Genomic DNA, 16,022 nt, shown 5'->3' on the forward strand with positions numbered 1-16,022 from the left:
TGGAAGTTTATTTGTGCAGTCTCTCTTTACACTGTTTCTTCTTACTTAGTGTGATAATTTGTGTATGTGCGTATTTATGCAATGTCTTCCCAAGACGCCATTTCACGTTAACATCCCACACATAGTATTGTTTTACATTGGAAACATACTGCAGCTTTTAAATATGTGAAAAAAATAATTTTTACAGCCAACGTCTGTGTAAAAGTGTGTAGCTTACGGCTATAAAAATGCTTTTCTTCAAATTCCACGTATAGTTCAGTAACTTTTTCGTCAGAAATGAAGCCGCTCTGGCACCAGATTATCCTCTTGGAGGATATAATCATTTTCTTTAAAGATAGAAAAAATTTTGCAACCAAGATCTTTTTATTTTCTCTATGGCCAGTTGTCAAAAAGTCTAGCTGTTATATTCGAGTGTACAATATACCAGGAGAAATACAATACTATAAAAGAATGAGGTTTCCACTCTGCAGCGGAGTGTGCGCTGATATGAAACTTTCTTGCAGATTAAAACTGTGTGCCGGACCGAGACTCGAACTCGGGACCTTTGCCTTTCGGGGGCAAGTGCTCTACCACTTTCTTTTCCAATTTGTTCGTTGTTGATCGATGTGTTTGGTCGTTGCGGACGCCGCATGACATCCGTTCAAGTTCGTTTTGTTCATCCTTCCACTCAGTTATTTTATTACAAAGGCCAACCAGCTCTCTGACCAAAAACGCTGAGCTACCGTGCCGGCGGCTGAGCTACCCTTGCACGACTCACGCCCCGTCCTCACAGCTCTACTTCTGCCAGGTCCCGAATTCGAGTCTCGGTCCGGCACACAGTTTTAATCTGCCAGAAAGTTTCAGTACTACAACAATCTGCATAACTTGATAATCAGTATGCAAGTGGAAAAACATAATAACCAGATCACAATATTATTTTACATTTCTTTTAGAAATAATATTACGAGAGCACACGCCATTTATGAATCACAAGTCATACGTATAACATAATAAACAAAAAATTCATGGCACTAACAGTGTGACCCGGATTCGATGAGACTGCGATACTACGATTCATTAGCAAAGACCGAGCGGCCATGCAGCGGAATCGTCGATGGGCTGTTACGCGCCTGGTCAACAGGTAGCGTAAGTGAGCCATTACATCGATTATTAAATATTCATTGAAATACAACATTATACTCGGTATAAAAATTGACAGAGGAATGTTTATTACATAATGGAAACATTATCTATCGGTCTCACCGTATGCAGCTATTAGCATTTACATTATTTCTCAACATAGGGCAAAGACTGTCGGTTCACCTGAATCGCCAATACAGTTAGGCCTATGTCGTAAAGTACTACGCTCGTATCTTACTTGCTGCGGTGCCCGGAATTGTGCAGGATCTTTAATATCTGTAAGAAAAAGTGATTGACCCTTTGTCTTGCTGATACTAACAGCGAATGCAAGCCACATGGAAAACTGCTATCGCTTTAAATCGAAGGGAATATTTGAATCACTGGTAATCAATCAAATTTGACGAGGGAATACATCTTCACATGCCGCATCCAAAAAAATCATGCTCTGGGCTTTCGGTTTTGACTTTTGTAAATACACACCAATTTCAACCCAAAAGTTTAGTAGTAACAACTACATCACTGATTACGGTTTGATGCCTTTTTAAATTAAAAAGTAAATTAATACATCTGTAATGCTTAATGTACGTAACGTGTAACAGTAAAATATATACTTTTATCGTTTCAATACACTTGATTTTCTGCTAGAAATAGTTTCACTCTAAAATTAAGCCATCTGAAAAAATGATTAGTTGCGCCATCTGTTGTTACATTTTGCGAGAAGTATCTCATTGTTCAATTCAATTTTCACTGTTACAAATAGGGCTGTGTCTGAGCGCGACTAAAACTGTTCGTATACTTTAAGTCGCAGTTCGAGAAATCTCAAATTCTGTTCGATCTTTTGACTGGCCAGCGATGTAGTGACTTTTCTTGGTGGTATATCTACGACCTGACTGTATATTAATATTAAAAATCTGGGCTGTTGCAATGTGTTCCGCGAGAGTTGGAAAATGACACCTCCTCTGTTGTATTACCATCACTCTCTCCGATATCTCCCCTCCCCTCCACCACCAACACCACCCGACGGCATAACAATACAAATCTACTATTATATTTTTAGTCATTAAACTAAGGTGACCATACGTCCTCATTTTCTTGATATGAAGTTTTCATGCTCTGTCCTCAGTTCCTTTTAGACTAATTGAGGACGAAAAATGTTCTCAGTTTCTTGTTTCTTGTCCCCGATATTTGGAATTTCCCAAAATAATTGAACATTTTCAACTAGATATCAAATGAATATACCGGTGCAACCACATTTGGCATGATGATTTAAATTTTTAATGGTAGGAAAATATATGTGTGGAACTTCTTTCTAGTGTAAAGAATTTTTTTTTGAATTCAGAAATTTTGATATTCTCATGGGGGACGCGTCGAAGCATGAAACTATGTCATGTGGATAATCCTGGTGTTGTTTCATTTCTTTTTTAACTGAAATATTTTAATGACGAATGAATGTCATCCATTTCAGCGTCTACTCTCTTGCGTTTAAATAAGTAAATAGTGCATTATTTTCATTTTCTATTGAGAGCTCTGATAACTCCGACGCTACAGTGGTGCAGTGGTCTAAGCGTTTATCTTCTGATCATTCGTCCGAGATTAGTCCTGGTTCGAGTCCCAGAGAGGCATGGATGTTTTGTGTGTCTAACGATGATCAGTAGAGACAAAAACTGAAAGATGTGCTGAGGGAGGTGTGGTATCAGATCGCAACATGATCGCAACATAGTGCGCGTACTTCGCTACAGCGCTCAACAGAGCTCATGTTTGTTTCCGTTCCGTGCTCAGTAGTGGCTCGTTTAGTTTTGAGGTGGCGGCGACCGTGCGTTTACTTTCTTAAAGGTAATTAAAGACTTATTAAGTAACATTTCCGCACGATTTTTAAAACAATTCGGCGTTTTAAGCCGTTTTCCCGTTGTTATCCCCATTTGCTCAATTTTTGCGCTGTCTGATTTGAAATTAATTTTTCCGCCCTTTGCCACTCCTAAAACTGTGTCGCCCTGTGCAGCCGCCAAGTTTTGCGTAATGGTAGAAATGTCCCTGCTTCTAGGTTATATGTTGTATGTAACGGCAACTTATCAATAAATAAGAATTTGCAATTATGTTTCTGTCAAACTCGGAAGCTTTCGCTTGTCCCGCTACATAGAGAAGTGTCATGACGCGCATTGCCACTGTAATTTACGTTCATCATGGCGTTTACAGTTGCCTTGCCACGATATATTTCGTTTGTTAGGCATTTAATTTTTCCATAATTATCTTCATTGCTTCACCTGAATGTAGAAATTTGAAGCAAATCTTCCAAGAATTTTTAAGTTAATCGGTCAAATACATTTTGAAATGTCTGGTAACAATGTTCCTCGTATTTTATATTTCATATATATATACTTACATGTAGTGTATGTTAAAACTACACTCCTGGAAATGGAAAAAAGAACACATTGACACCGGTGTGTCAGACCCACCATACTTGCTCCGGACACTGCGAGAGGGCTGTACAAGCAATAATCAAACGCACGGCACAGCGGACACACCAGGAACCGCGGTGTTGGCCGTCGAATGGCGCTAGCTGCGCAGCATTTGTGCACCGCCGCCGTCAGTTTTAGCCAGTTCGCCGTGGCATACGGAGCTCCATCGCAGTCTTTAACACTGGTAGCATGCCGCGACAGCGTGGACGTGAACCGTATGTGCAGTTGACGGACTTTGAGCGAGGGCGTATAGTGGGCATGCGGGAGGCCGGGTGGACGTACCGCCGAATTGCTCAACACGTGGGGCGTGAGGTCTCCACAGTACATCGATGTTGTCGCCAGTAGTCGGCGGAAGGTGCACCTGCCCGTCGACCTGGGACCGGACCGCAGCGACGCACGGATGCACGCCAAGACCGTAGGATCCTACGCAGTGCCGTAGGGGACCGCACCGCCACTTCCCAGCAAATTAGGGACACTGTTGCTCCTGGGGTATCGGCGATGACCATTCGCAACCGTCTCCATGAAGCTGGGCTACGGTCCCGCACACCGTTAGGCCGTCTTCCGCTCACGCCCCAACATCGTGCAGCCCGCCTCCAGTGGTGTCGCGACAGGCGTGAATGGAGGGACGAATGGAGATGTGTCGTCTTCAGCGATGAGAGTCGCTTCTGCCTTGGTGCCAATGATGGTCGTATGCGTGTTTGGCGCCGTGCAGGTGAGCGCCACAATCAGGACTGCATACGACCGAGGCACACAGGGCCAACACCCGGCATCATGGTGTGGGGAGCGATCTCCTACACTGGACGTACACCTCTGGTGATCGTCGAGGGGACACTGAATAGTGCACGGTACATCCAAACCGTCATCGAACCCATCGTTCTACCATTCCTAGACCGGCAAGGGAACTTGCTGTTCCAACAGGACAATCCACGTCCGCATGTATACCGTGCCACCCAACGTGCTCTAGAAGGTGTAAGTCAACTACCCTGGCCAGCAAGATCTCCGGATCTGTCCCCCATTGAGCATGTTTGGGACTGGATGAAGCGTCGTCTCACGCGGTCTGCATGTCCAGCACGAACGCTGGTCCAACTGAGGCGCCAGGTGGAAATGGCATGGCAAACCGTTCCACAGGACTACATCCAGCATCTCTACTATCGTCTCCATGGGAGAATAGCAGCCTGCATTGCTGCGAAAGGTGGATATACACTGTACTAGTGCCGACATTGTGCATGCTCTGTTTCCTGTGTCTATGTGCCTGTGGTTCTGTCAGTGTGATCATGTGATGTATCTGACCCCAGGAATGTGTCAATAAAGTTTCCCCTTCCTGGGACAATGAATTCACGGTGTTCTTATTTCAATTTCCAGGAGTTTATATATAGCCTATGCTGCCAAAATGTTAATTAGGGAGTCCTATAGAAATTAGACGCAATTCGGCTCAGAATATTTAGAGGTTTTTGGTGACATCCTTCCCACTTTAGATGTTTCAGCTCTGATTGCGAAATCTTACACAGACAGTGATGTTCCTCGTATCTTCAAGGTAAAATATGCAAAGTTTCATCAAGATCGGAATTAAACTGTAGATTTGCATAAATTACAAAGAAAAGTGAAGTGACACTTATGTACATCGAATTACATACGCAAATGAATAATCTTGTTCAAGGCAAGAATAGATACATAGTTCCTACACTTAGTGAATCATCCACAAAACTACACTGATGGCACTGTCAAGCAAACATACTAAATATATTGTTAGAAACAGTTGGCTACAGATGTAACTGCACGGCAAACAAACTTAGAATTACGGATCCAACAGTGAAACAATCACGGAAAAGTAATATTGACAGGAACAGTAAAACACAAAAAGAAGAAAACAATAGCGTGCTCCAAATCTGTGAGCTGGTAGCATGAAGCACCTATCAGTAGGATACTATAAATTGGTCAGGGCTCTTATTGTGACATATGACCTATCCAATGTTACAAGGCATACTTACCAAATAGTGTAAATGGTAGGTTTTTCATGATAGATGATTGATGTCACGTGTTCATCTTGTAAAATAATATAGCACATCCTTTGGCAACATGTCTTCATGTGCGTAACAGGTTTTCATCATAACTATGACCAACACACTCACTTAGCAAACAGTTACCTTATTTTGAGGTAGGCCACCTTAAGAATCTGTATTATATTGTAGCTTTCTGAGTTATAGCGATCCTGTACTTTATAAACAGAAAACTTTTAGATGTCACCTAACGGCACGTAGCTGACCCACCAATGGTACTGATACATGGGACATTCTGTCTTAAAATAATAGAGTGCTCAAAAATTAAAAGGTTTTCCTTTATAAAAAAAATTAAAACAGTGCATAGCAACCCATGCTCACATTATAGCATTGACAGTACTGAGATGGTAAAAACCAATGCTAGTAGAGTACCTTACCCAACCAGCCCTCTAGTCCGATCACCTGTAATACTATGTGACAAGGTCATCCGGAGATTGTGTCATGGCTGTTACACTCTTTTATTTGCATTATTGGAAAAAAGGTTCTGTTAGTTTTCTATAATGCAGTTTAGTATAACATTTCCTCAATGTTTTTGTATTTTCCATCAAAACGTCTTATTAGGTAGAACATAATACTCTTCTCATCTATTTTAGAACCATTACCCAGTGATGGCTCAATGATTACAGGCAATTCTGCGTACTTAATTTCAGATATTTTTGTGTAATACAACGTTAGTATAGTGGTACCTGAATGTCTTTGTATTCTCTGCCAAAGTGTCTTAAGAGATAGAATACAATAATTTTTTTCAAGTATTTGGCACCATAGTCCCAGTGGTAAAGAATGATTACATCTACATTTCTCTATTGTGAGTGATTTTTACAGGTTTACCCATGGGTACTTAATGTTGTCCACCAATAGGTTAGTATGTAGAATGCAATTTCTTTTCTTTTTTAGTATTGCTGCTCATTGTTGAGTATTAATGGGCAGTGGACCAAACTACTTTTCCAGTCTAGTATAACCAGGTTATCATTCCTTATCTCTTGCATTAATCCACAGGGGCACACCTCTATACCTGACTTTCTTAATAAGTTCATCTGTATGTCGACTGCTCTGATAATTCAAAGCACCTTCCATACACCTAATAGTCGTAATTGATTGTGGTTTTACAATGCATATGAAACTACATTTTCTCCTACTTGTTAAGTACAATTTTGTTACATTTCTTAGGCCATGTGTCGCAATACGAATCTTACGATATCTGTAGTATTCTACCCATAAGTGCTACTTTTACTGAAAATTTTATTTTTCTGAGAATATTTCAGTGTTAGAGTTGTAATCCTAAGGTTTTCTGGTCTGCAAGTATCTCCTTAGCCAACTGTTTCTGGTATTACACGTCTTCGACACAGTTTTGCGGATTATTCCTTAAGTATAGGAACTATATCTGTATATATCATTACCTTCAAAAAGGTAATCCATCTGCTTGTGTAAATATGCTGTTGATGTCGTAGTTTACGACATAATTATATCGGCTATTCAGATGAACCAACAGTCTTTGCCCTGCGTTGCAAAATTATGTAAATGCTTATGGTTTTGCAAAATTATGTAAATGCTTATGGCTGTATGTAGACGCTAATTGTTCCATTTATAATAACCATACCTCTGCCAATGTTGCTAGCGAGTACAATATTAAATTTCAATGAGTATTTAATAATCGACGTAATGGCTGACTCCCGCCACCAGTTGACCAGGAGCGTAACAGCATATCGACACTTCCGCTGCACGCCCGCTCAGTCTTTCGTGAGGGATCGTTGCTATAACGGTCCCATGGTCGAACTCGCCGCGACTCCAGGGCACACTGATGGCCCTTTGGAATATTTATTTACCGTTTTGTATATCTGGTAAGCTAATGCGGTGCTTTTGTTTTAAAACTGGCGTGTTTGTTAGTTATGGTTGCGCAATTCACCAGAAGGTATGTAAAATAATATTGCGATCTGGTTGTCATGTATTTTCACTTGTGCACTGGTCGTCAAGTTAAGCACAGATAGTCATATAAACTTTTTATCTTGGTTTACTGTAGACCTGAATAAGGCAGCTAGAGTTTGTCACAACTGGTCACTGAGAAAACAAAACGATCTCTACACGTGAACTTGGCAGCATATATTCTTATGCATTCTATAAAACTAATGTCTGAATATCGATATTTAATTTGGGTTTAGCTGCGAGAACCTTCAGTCCGATTATTATATTACGAGCCATTTAAGAATGCCGTAGTCTGTTTGAAATAGCTTCAGGTCGTTATGTGTTGCCATTCGATTACTTGTCCCTGGATTAACGACGTCACGGACATATACGTGTCTTCATTGCGATGCAAGTAGAAGTTCTGTAATTTATTTTCGATAAATCATCAGATATACGTGGTAATGTAATCACTTGCGAAGCAACTGACGTGCAGCATAACACCGAATTCGGGAAACCAGAGAATCATACATATAAATGAAACTATAATATTTTCGCAGAGAATAAGATTAACGATGCATCAGATGGATATGAGAATGGAATTACTGCTCGCTTCTTCGTCCTTATGCTCTTTGACTCTTTAGTATTGTCAGCACGTCATATTCACAGGATAATCAGTTTTACTTAAAGTAAAATATCTTAGGTCATTGATATAAGAAGAGAATAAGTGTTTTTCACTTTTTTTTTTGGGTTATCCGACTGTCGCAGAATCATGTTTGTGAACAGGCGATATATTGGAAATAAAAGATTAGTTATGTGCAATTAACCCTACTGCACATGGAATAGTTTGTACGTTTCTCTTTTATGCACTATAACATGCAACTACAATATTGTACTTCACTAAAGCGCCTATAATTCATTTAAACTGCTGAGAAAATGTCATAAAAATTGTAATAATAATTGTTGGATCTTAATCGTAATCGGAATAAGTAATATTAAAAGTAGGCTCTTTCCTATAAGCCTTATTACTGGTCTTAAGCGAACCCACACTAATTCCTCTCTGATGCCTGCGTCTTCACCTCAGAGTAGCACTTGCAACCATGTCCTGAGTTATCTGCTGGATGTATTCCAGTATCTGCCTTCCACTACAGTTTTTACCTACTACAGCTCCCTGCAGTACCATGGAAGTTATTCCCTGATGACGCAACACATGTACTGCCATCCTGTCCCTTCTCCTTGTGTTTTCCAAATGTTCCTTTCTTTGGGGATTCTGCGGAGAAGTTCCTCATCCTTGTCCTTATCAAGTTAGTTATAGTAAGCGTAGTTACTTATGTCTGTGAGCAACTCTGACCAGTCCCTATGAAATCAATTTGAGCGAGAGCGATATCAACCGCTTAGCTAACCGTTCTCACCCTCTGTATCACAGTCATGCAGCTGGCAACGCCACTAGACGTCATTAACATCTTTCGCTCACTAACAAATAGGTGACTGTTTTCTGTTGGCAGTGATCTGTTTTGAAAACCACCTCAACTTAAGGAAACGTTCTTATTTTTGAACACAAAATGCCGGAACAAATTTATACACCACCAGCATGTCTGCAAACGTGTTCGGGCCTGAATTAAAGATGATTATGAAATGAAATGAAATGAAATGAAACGAGTGAATACAAAACCCCGGGAGTAGTCAACATTCAATTACAACTACTGACAGACTTGGGAGAGCCATTCCTGACAAAACTCTACTATCTGGTGAGCAAGACGTATGAGGCAGGCGAAATACCCTCAGACTTCAAGAAGAATATAATAATTCCAATCCCAAAGAAAGCAGGTGTTGACAGATGTGAAAATTACCGAACTATCACTTTAATAAGTCACGGATGCAAAATACTAACGCGAATTCTTTACAGACGAATGGAAAAACTAGTAGAAGCCGACCTCGGGGAAGATCAGTTTGGATTTCGTAGAAATATCGGAACACGTGAGGCAATACTAACCCTACGTAGACTTAGAGAAAGTTTTTGACAATGTTGACTGGAATACTTTCTTTCAAATTCTGAAGATGGCGGGGGTAAAATACAGGGAGCGGAAAGCTATTTACAATTTGTACAGAAACCAGATGGCAGTTATAAGAGTCGAGGGACATGAAAGGGAAGCAGTGGTTGGGAAGGTAGTGAGACCGGGTTGTAGCCTCTCCCCGACGTTATTGAATCTATATATTGAGAAAGCAGTGAAGGAAACAAAAGAAAAATTCGGAGTAGGTAATAAAATCCCTGGAGAAGAAATAAAAGCTTTGAGGTTCGCCGATGACATTGTAATTCTTTCAGAGACAGCAAAGGACTTGGAAGAGCAGTTGAACGGACTGGATGGTGTCTTGGAAGGAGGATATAAGATGAACATCAACAAAAGCAAAACGAGAATAATGGAATGCAATAGAATTAAGCCAGGTGTAGCTCAGGGAATTAGATTACGAAATGAGACACTTCAAGTAGTAAAGGAATTTTGCTATTTGGGGAGCAAAATAACTGATGATGGTCGAAGTAGAGAGGATATAGAATGCAGACTGGCAACGGCAAGGAAAGCATTTCTGAAGAATAGAAATTTGTTAACATCGATTATAAATCTATGTGTCAGGAATTCGTTTCTGGGATTATTTGTATGGAGTGTAGCCATGTATGGAAGTGAAACATGGACGATAAATATTTTGGACAAGAAGAGAATAGAATCTTTCGAAATGTGGTCCTACAGAATAATGCTGGAGATTAGATGGGTAGATCACATAACTAATGAGGAGCTATTGAATAGAATTGGGGAGAAGAGGAGTTTGGTGCACAACTTGGCAAAAAGAAGGGACCGGTTGGTAGGACATGTTTTGAGGCATCAAGGGATCACAATTTTAGCATTGGAGGGCAGCGTGGAGGGTAAAAATCGTAGAGGGAGACCAAGAGATGAATACACTAAGGAGATTCAGAAAGATGTAGGTTGGAGTAGGTACTGGGAAATGAAGAAGCTTGCACAGGATAGAGTAGCATGAAAAGCTACATCAAACCAGTCTCAGGACTGAAGACCACAACAACAACCACAACACGAAATGTTAGAAGAAACGTATTGAAACTAAGGTACTGAATGTACTGTAAAATGAAAATAAAATAATAATCACAATGAAGACACTGTGCTCGATACTACAGATACCTGTATACATTTGTAATTATAATTGGCTTCTAAGTGGAGTTCAGTACCATGATGCTAGTCCCCGTTCAATGGACACGCCTGGGTCCTGCTTAGCATGATGTCCAATGTGTGGTAACGGCGGCCGTGGAGGGGTAGCGTTAGGACGGGTAGCGGCAGTCTGCAAGTTTCACCTAAGAGGTATATGTTCGACAGGTGGTCGAGGTTTTCTCATACGTTATCGTCTGGGGAGACCAGCGCTTCACCGCAGCTTTGACTGAAAGGTGTTCAACATCCATATATCGTACCAACCCCAAATGTGATCGACGAACCTTCATGTTCATCCTTTAGGACAACTTGTCTGAAAGAAACGTTGGTATCTGGGAGTATCCACAGACAAACCTTGGAAACGTAGTAAAAAGGAAGGCAACGCCGCTGATCACGATTCCCTTCTAGATATTTCCTCCCCGCCATCGTGTGGTTTGTAGTATATGTTTCTGTGTTCGTAACGACCCCTTAAACGCTGAATTTTTTCCCCTGCAACAGGGATAAATTTCAAGAATGAACGGTAGAACGTAGTTAAACTATGAATAAATTAATGTGTAAACCCCTTGTTGAAGGAAGGTAGTTCAAATTAAAGATTAAATCATATAACAAAGTGACTAGTTTCGTATTTAAGCCAAATGAAAAAGACCAAATGAACACGAAAACAAGTTTTAGATGAATAAAATTACACGGAGAATATTTTTCTGAAAACTGAACAAGTTCTGGAATATGACTATTCTGCCGTGTTAGGTTACAATATTTATACCAGTTTGTATTACTAGTTTTGAATTATGACAGTGGTTGGGAGGCTTGCGTGCCTCAGCGATAGAGATAGCCGTACCGTAAGTGCAACCACAACGGAGGGGTATCTGTTGCGAGGCCACACAGACGTGTGAAACGTATGTTCCTGAAGAGGGGCAGCAGCCTTTTGAGTTGTTGCAAGGGCAACAGTCTGGATGATTGACTGATCTGGCCTTGTAACAATAACCAAAACGGCTTTGCTGTGCTGGTACTGCGAACGGCTGAAAGCAAAGGGAAACTACGGCCGTAATTTTTCCCGAGGGCATGCGGCTTTATTGTATGATTAAATGATGATGGTATCCTCTTGGGTAAAATATTCCGGAGGTAAAATAGTCCCCCATTCGGATCTCCGGGCGGGGACTACTCAAGAGGATATCGTTATCAGGAGAAAGAAAACTGGCGTTCTACGGATCGGAGCGTGGAATGTCAGATCCCTTAATCGGGCAGGTAGGTTAGAAAATTTAAAAAGGGAAATGGATAGATTTATGTTAGATATAGTGGGAATTATTGAAGTTCGGTGGCAGGAGGAACAAGACTTCTGGTCAGGTGACTACAGGGTTATAAACACAAAATCAAATTGGGGTAATGCAGGAGTCGGTTTAATAATGAATAGGAAAATAGGAATGCGGGTAAGCTACTACAAACAGCATAGTGAACGCATTATTGTGTCCAAGATAGATACGCAGCCCAAACATACTACAGTAGTACAAGTTTATATGCCAACTAGCCCTGCAGATGACGAAGAAATTGAAGAAATGTATGATGAAATAAAAGAAATTATTCAGATAGTGAAGGGAGACGAAAATTTAATAGTCATGGGTGACTGGAATTCGAGTGTAGAAAAAGGGAGAGAAGGAAACGTAGTAGGTGAATATGGATTGGGGCTAAGAAATGAAAGAGGATGCCGCCTGGTAGAATTTTGCACAGAGCACAACTTAATCATAGCTAACACTTGGTTTAAGAATCATGAACGAAGGTTGTATACATGGAAGAACCCTGGAGATACTAAAGGTATCAGATAGATTATATAATGGTAAGACAGAGATTTAGAAACCAGGTTTTAAATTGTAAGACATTTCCAGTGGCAGATGTGGACTCTGACTACAATCTATTGGTTATGACCTGTAGATTAAAACTGAAGAAACTGCAAAAATGTGGGAAATTAAGGAGATGGGACCTGGATAAACTGAAAGAACCAGAGGTTGTACAGAGTTTCAGGGAGAGCATAAGGGAACAATTGACAGGAATGGGGGAAAGAAATACAGTAGAAGAAGAATGGGTAGCTCTGAGGGATGAAGTAGTGAAGGCAGCAGAGGATCAAGTAGGTAAAAAGACGAGGGCTAGTAGAAATCCTTGGGTCACAGAAGAAATATTGAAGTTAATTGATGAAAGGAGAAAATATAAAATGCAGTAAATGAAGCAGGCAAAAAGGAATACAAGCGTCTCAAAAATGACATCGACAGGAAGTGCAAAATGGCTAAGCAGGGATAACTAGATGACAAATGTAAGGATGTGGAGGTTATCTCACTAGGGGTAAGATAGATATTGCCTACAGGAAAATTAAAGAGACCTTTGGAGATAAGAGAACCATTTGTATGAACATCAAGAGCTCAAATGGAAACCCAGTTCTAAGCAAAGAATGGAAAGCAGAAAGGTGGAAGGAGTATATAGAGGGTCTATGCAAGGGCGATGTACTTGACGACAATATTATGGAAATGGAAGAGGATGTAGGTGAAAATGAAATGGGAGATACCATACTGCGTGAAGAGTTTGACAGAGCACTGAAAGACCTGAGTCGAAACAAGGCCCTGGGAGTATACAACATTCCACTGGAACTACTGACAGCCTTGGGAGAGCCAGTCCTGACAAAACTCTACCTTCTGGTGAGCAAGATGTATGAGACAGGCGAAATTCCCTCAGACTTCAAGAAGAATATAATAATTCCAATCCCAAAGACAGCAGGTGTTGACAGATGTGAAAAATTACCGACAATCAGTTTAATAAGCCACAGCTGCAAAATACTAACACGAGTTCTTTACAGACGAATGGAAAAACTAGCAGAAGCCGACCTCGGGGAAGATCAGTTAGGATTCCGTAGAAACACTGGAACACGTGAGCCAATACTGACCCGGGACGACTTATCTTAGAAGAAAGATCAAGGAAAGGCAAACCTACGTTTCTAGCATTTGTAGACTCAGAGAAAGCTTTTGACAATGTTGACTGGAATACTCTCTTTCAAATTCTAAAGGTGGCAGGGGTAAAATACAGGGAGCGAAAGGCTATTTACAATTTGTACAGAAACTAGACGGCAGTTATAAGAGTCGAGGGACATGAAAGGGAAGCAGTGGTTGGGAAGGGAGTGAGACAGGGTTGTAGCCTCTCCCCTATGTTATTCAATCTGTATAAGGATGTAGGTTGCAGTAGGTACTGGGAGATGAAGAAGCTTGCACAGGATAGAGTAGCATGGAGAGCTGCATCAAACCAGACTTAGGACTGAAGACCGCAACAACAACACAGGTCGATTTGGCACTGCATGGAAGCCTAGTGGATATTAAATATTTCATTATTGGTCTGTTAAAGGATAATGAACTCTTTTGAAACTGTTATCTGATTTTGAACTTAATTGAAGGCTCTTTGCGTTACTATATGTTTTGAAAACATTATCTGGCTTCGAACTTGTCTACTGACTCCCTGTATTATAATACCTTATTGTTTCTGGGATGGATCATTCCTTTTTCTCTTTGTACATCAATGATATTTCATCTGTGCTTCACTCTGGTAACTACCGTTTGTATACAGGTGACGTCTAGTTGTACCTATGTGCCTGCCCTTTGAACATTGCAGATACCTTTGCTCAGAGCCACGATCACCACAATATCGGGGTCTTAAAGTAAACCCTAAGAAGTCACAGCTCATCCTAGTACCGAAACAAAAGTTGTTAAGGAACATTTCTGTGCTAGAGTTTCTCCAGTACTTCTCAAGCCTATTACACCGCCTTCACTAAAAATTATAATTTAGGATCAGCATCCATTGTGGGGAGAACAAATTTTGCAGCACGCAGGAAATCTGTTTCCGATAAAAACCTACAAAATTAGAAAAAGATTTACATCTCAAATTAAAAGAAATTTAGTCCAGCCAACTACTTAAAACTGTGGAGTAGTTCAGGATGAAACAAATGATAAAAATTTCCGAATCGAGCAAATGGTGAACGCTTGAATAAAACACACGTACGGCTTTCCGTTGTTCAGCCATAATAGTCCTTCCTATGCTCACTTAGGTTGGATGCAGCTGAGTAGGTTGCGTCATTTTCACACAGTCTGTTCACTCCATCAGCTTTTTACTCTTTGGTGTCCTCAGTACCGTACGACCATTCCATAACTTCAATATCTGAGGGGTTGCATCCAGCGCTCCTGCTGTATCTTTGCGTAACACAATATTTTTTTCCATCTGTTTCTCCATTCCAGCAATACGACCATGTAAAAAATCTTCTTGTAACCTGCGTCGTATCCGCATCCAATTCATCAAGAGATGAGAGCTTTGTCTTTTAGCCTCGGCGTAGTTTCGCTTTCAGCAAAATCTAGGTCTTTTTTCATTCTCTCCAACAGGAAACTAGTATCTCGGGTGCAGTTATATTTGATTTCCTCGTCCTTCACTACTTCTGTTTTCTTCTTTCCATCACCTCTGCTAATGTTACCCTATTATTTCTCACTCTACCTCTAAGCAGTCATTTACTTCTGCTGTGTTGTCATATGTTTCTGTTATATATCACTCCTCCATAGTGTGAGTAAAACTGATGTTTGTTAGAGCCTGCATATTCATTGCACTACTATATATGTATTATTGTTATTATTTATATTAATATCAATCTTTTTATAATTACTTATTGCTCATATACCACCCAAATTGTAATGTGTATTCACTTAAGAAGACTGATTAGATGTAGGAGAAGACCTCAAATTTTTAATCTTCCGTATTAAGTGGCTGGATAAGTAAATAATATCTTCATCTCCGCAAACCCTCTTCCCGAGCAATCATGAAAAATTAATCACTGCCCTCACAATATCCACCACACTGCCCCTTCTATAGCAAGTTTGGCTACTCCTGGATGCCTCAGCAGGTTCGTCTAATGAAGATTTACTACTTGCTTATGTCTTCGTCAATCCTTCTAGTAGTTTTTCATTGTGTACTCTGTCTATTCATTTTCTGAGTAATGTGACATAATCTGAGTTAAGACTTTGATACTTGAGCTCTTCAGCATCGCAATGCAGGCTATGCACCTATGATCACAGATGTGTGTGGCAACTTAATTGTAATTCATCAGTAAAGTAATGAAATTTGCTAAATCTGCGACCATTGTGGGTATTTAGTGAATAAAATCCTCTTCATCGCATAATACTTCACTTTTTTAATATTGTCGTATCGGTTACTGCCATCAGATGACTTGTAATTAACATTAAAGGAAGAATGAGAGTTGTTCGTCACAA

At 40.4% G+C, this 16,022-nt stretch overlaps 1 protein-coding gene across 1 annotated transcript in view; it reads left to right on the forward strand.

The window, feature by feature from the left end:
• The window catches only part of LOC126335702 (Down syndrome cell adhesion molecule-like protein Dscam2), a 1,471,118-nt gene that overhangs the window by 1,338,316 nt on the left and 116,780 nt on the right, over positions 1-16,022 (forward strand). The gene's annotated exons all lie outside the window — the stretch shown is intronic.

This window comes from Schistocerca gregaria, chromosome 2 (genome assembly GCF_023897955.1).
Source record: "Schistocerca gregaria isolate iqSchGreg1 chromosome 2, iqSchGreg1.2, whole genome shotgun sequence".
NCBI lineage: Eukaryota > Metazoa > Arthropoda > Insecta > Orthoptera > Acrididae > Schistocerca > Schistocerca gregaria.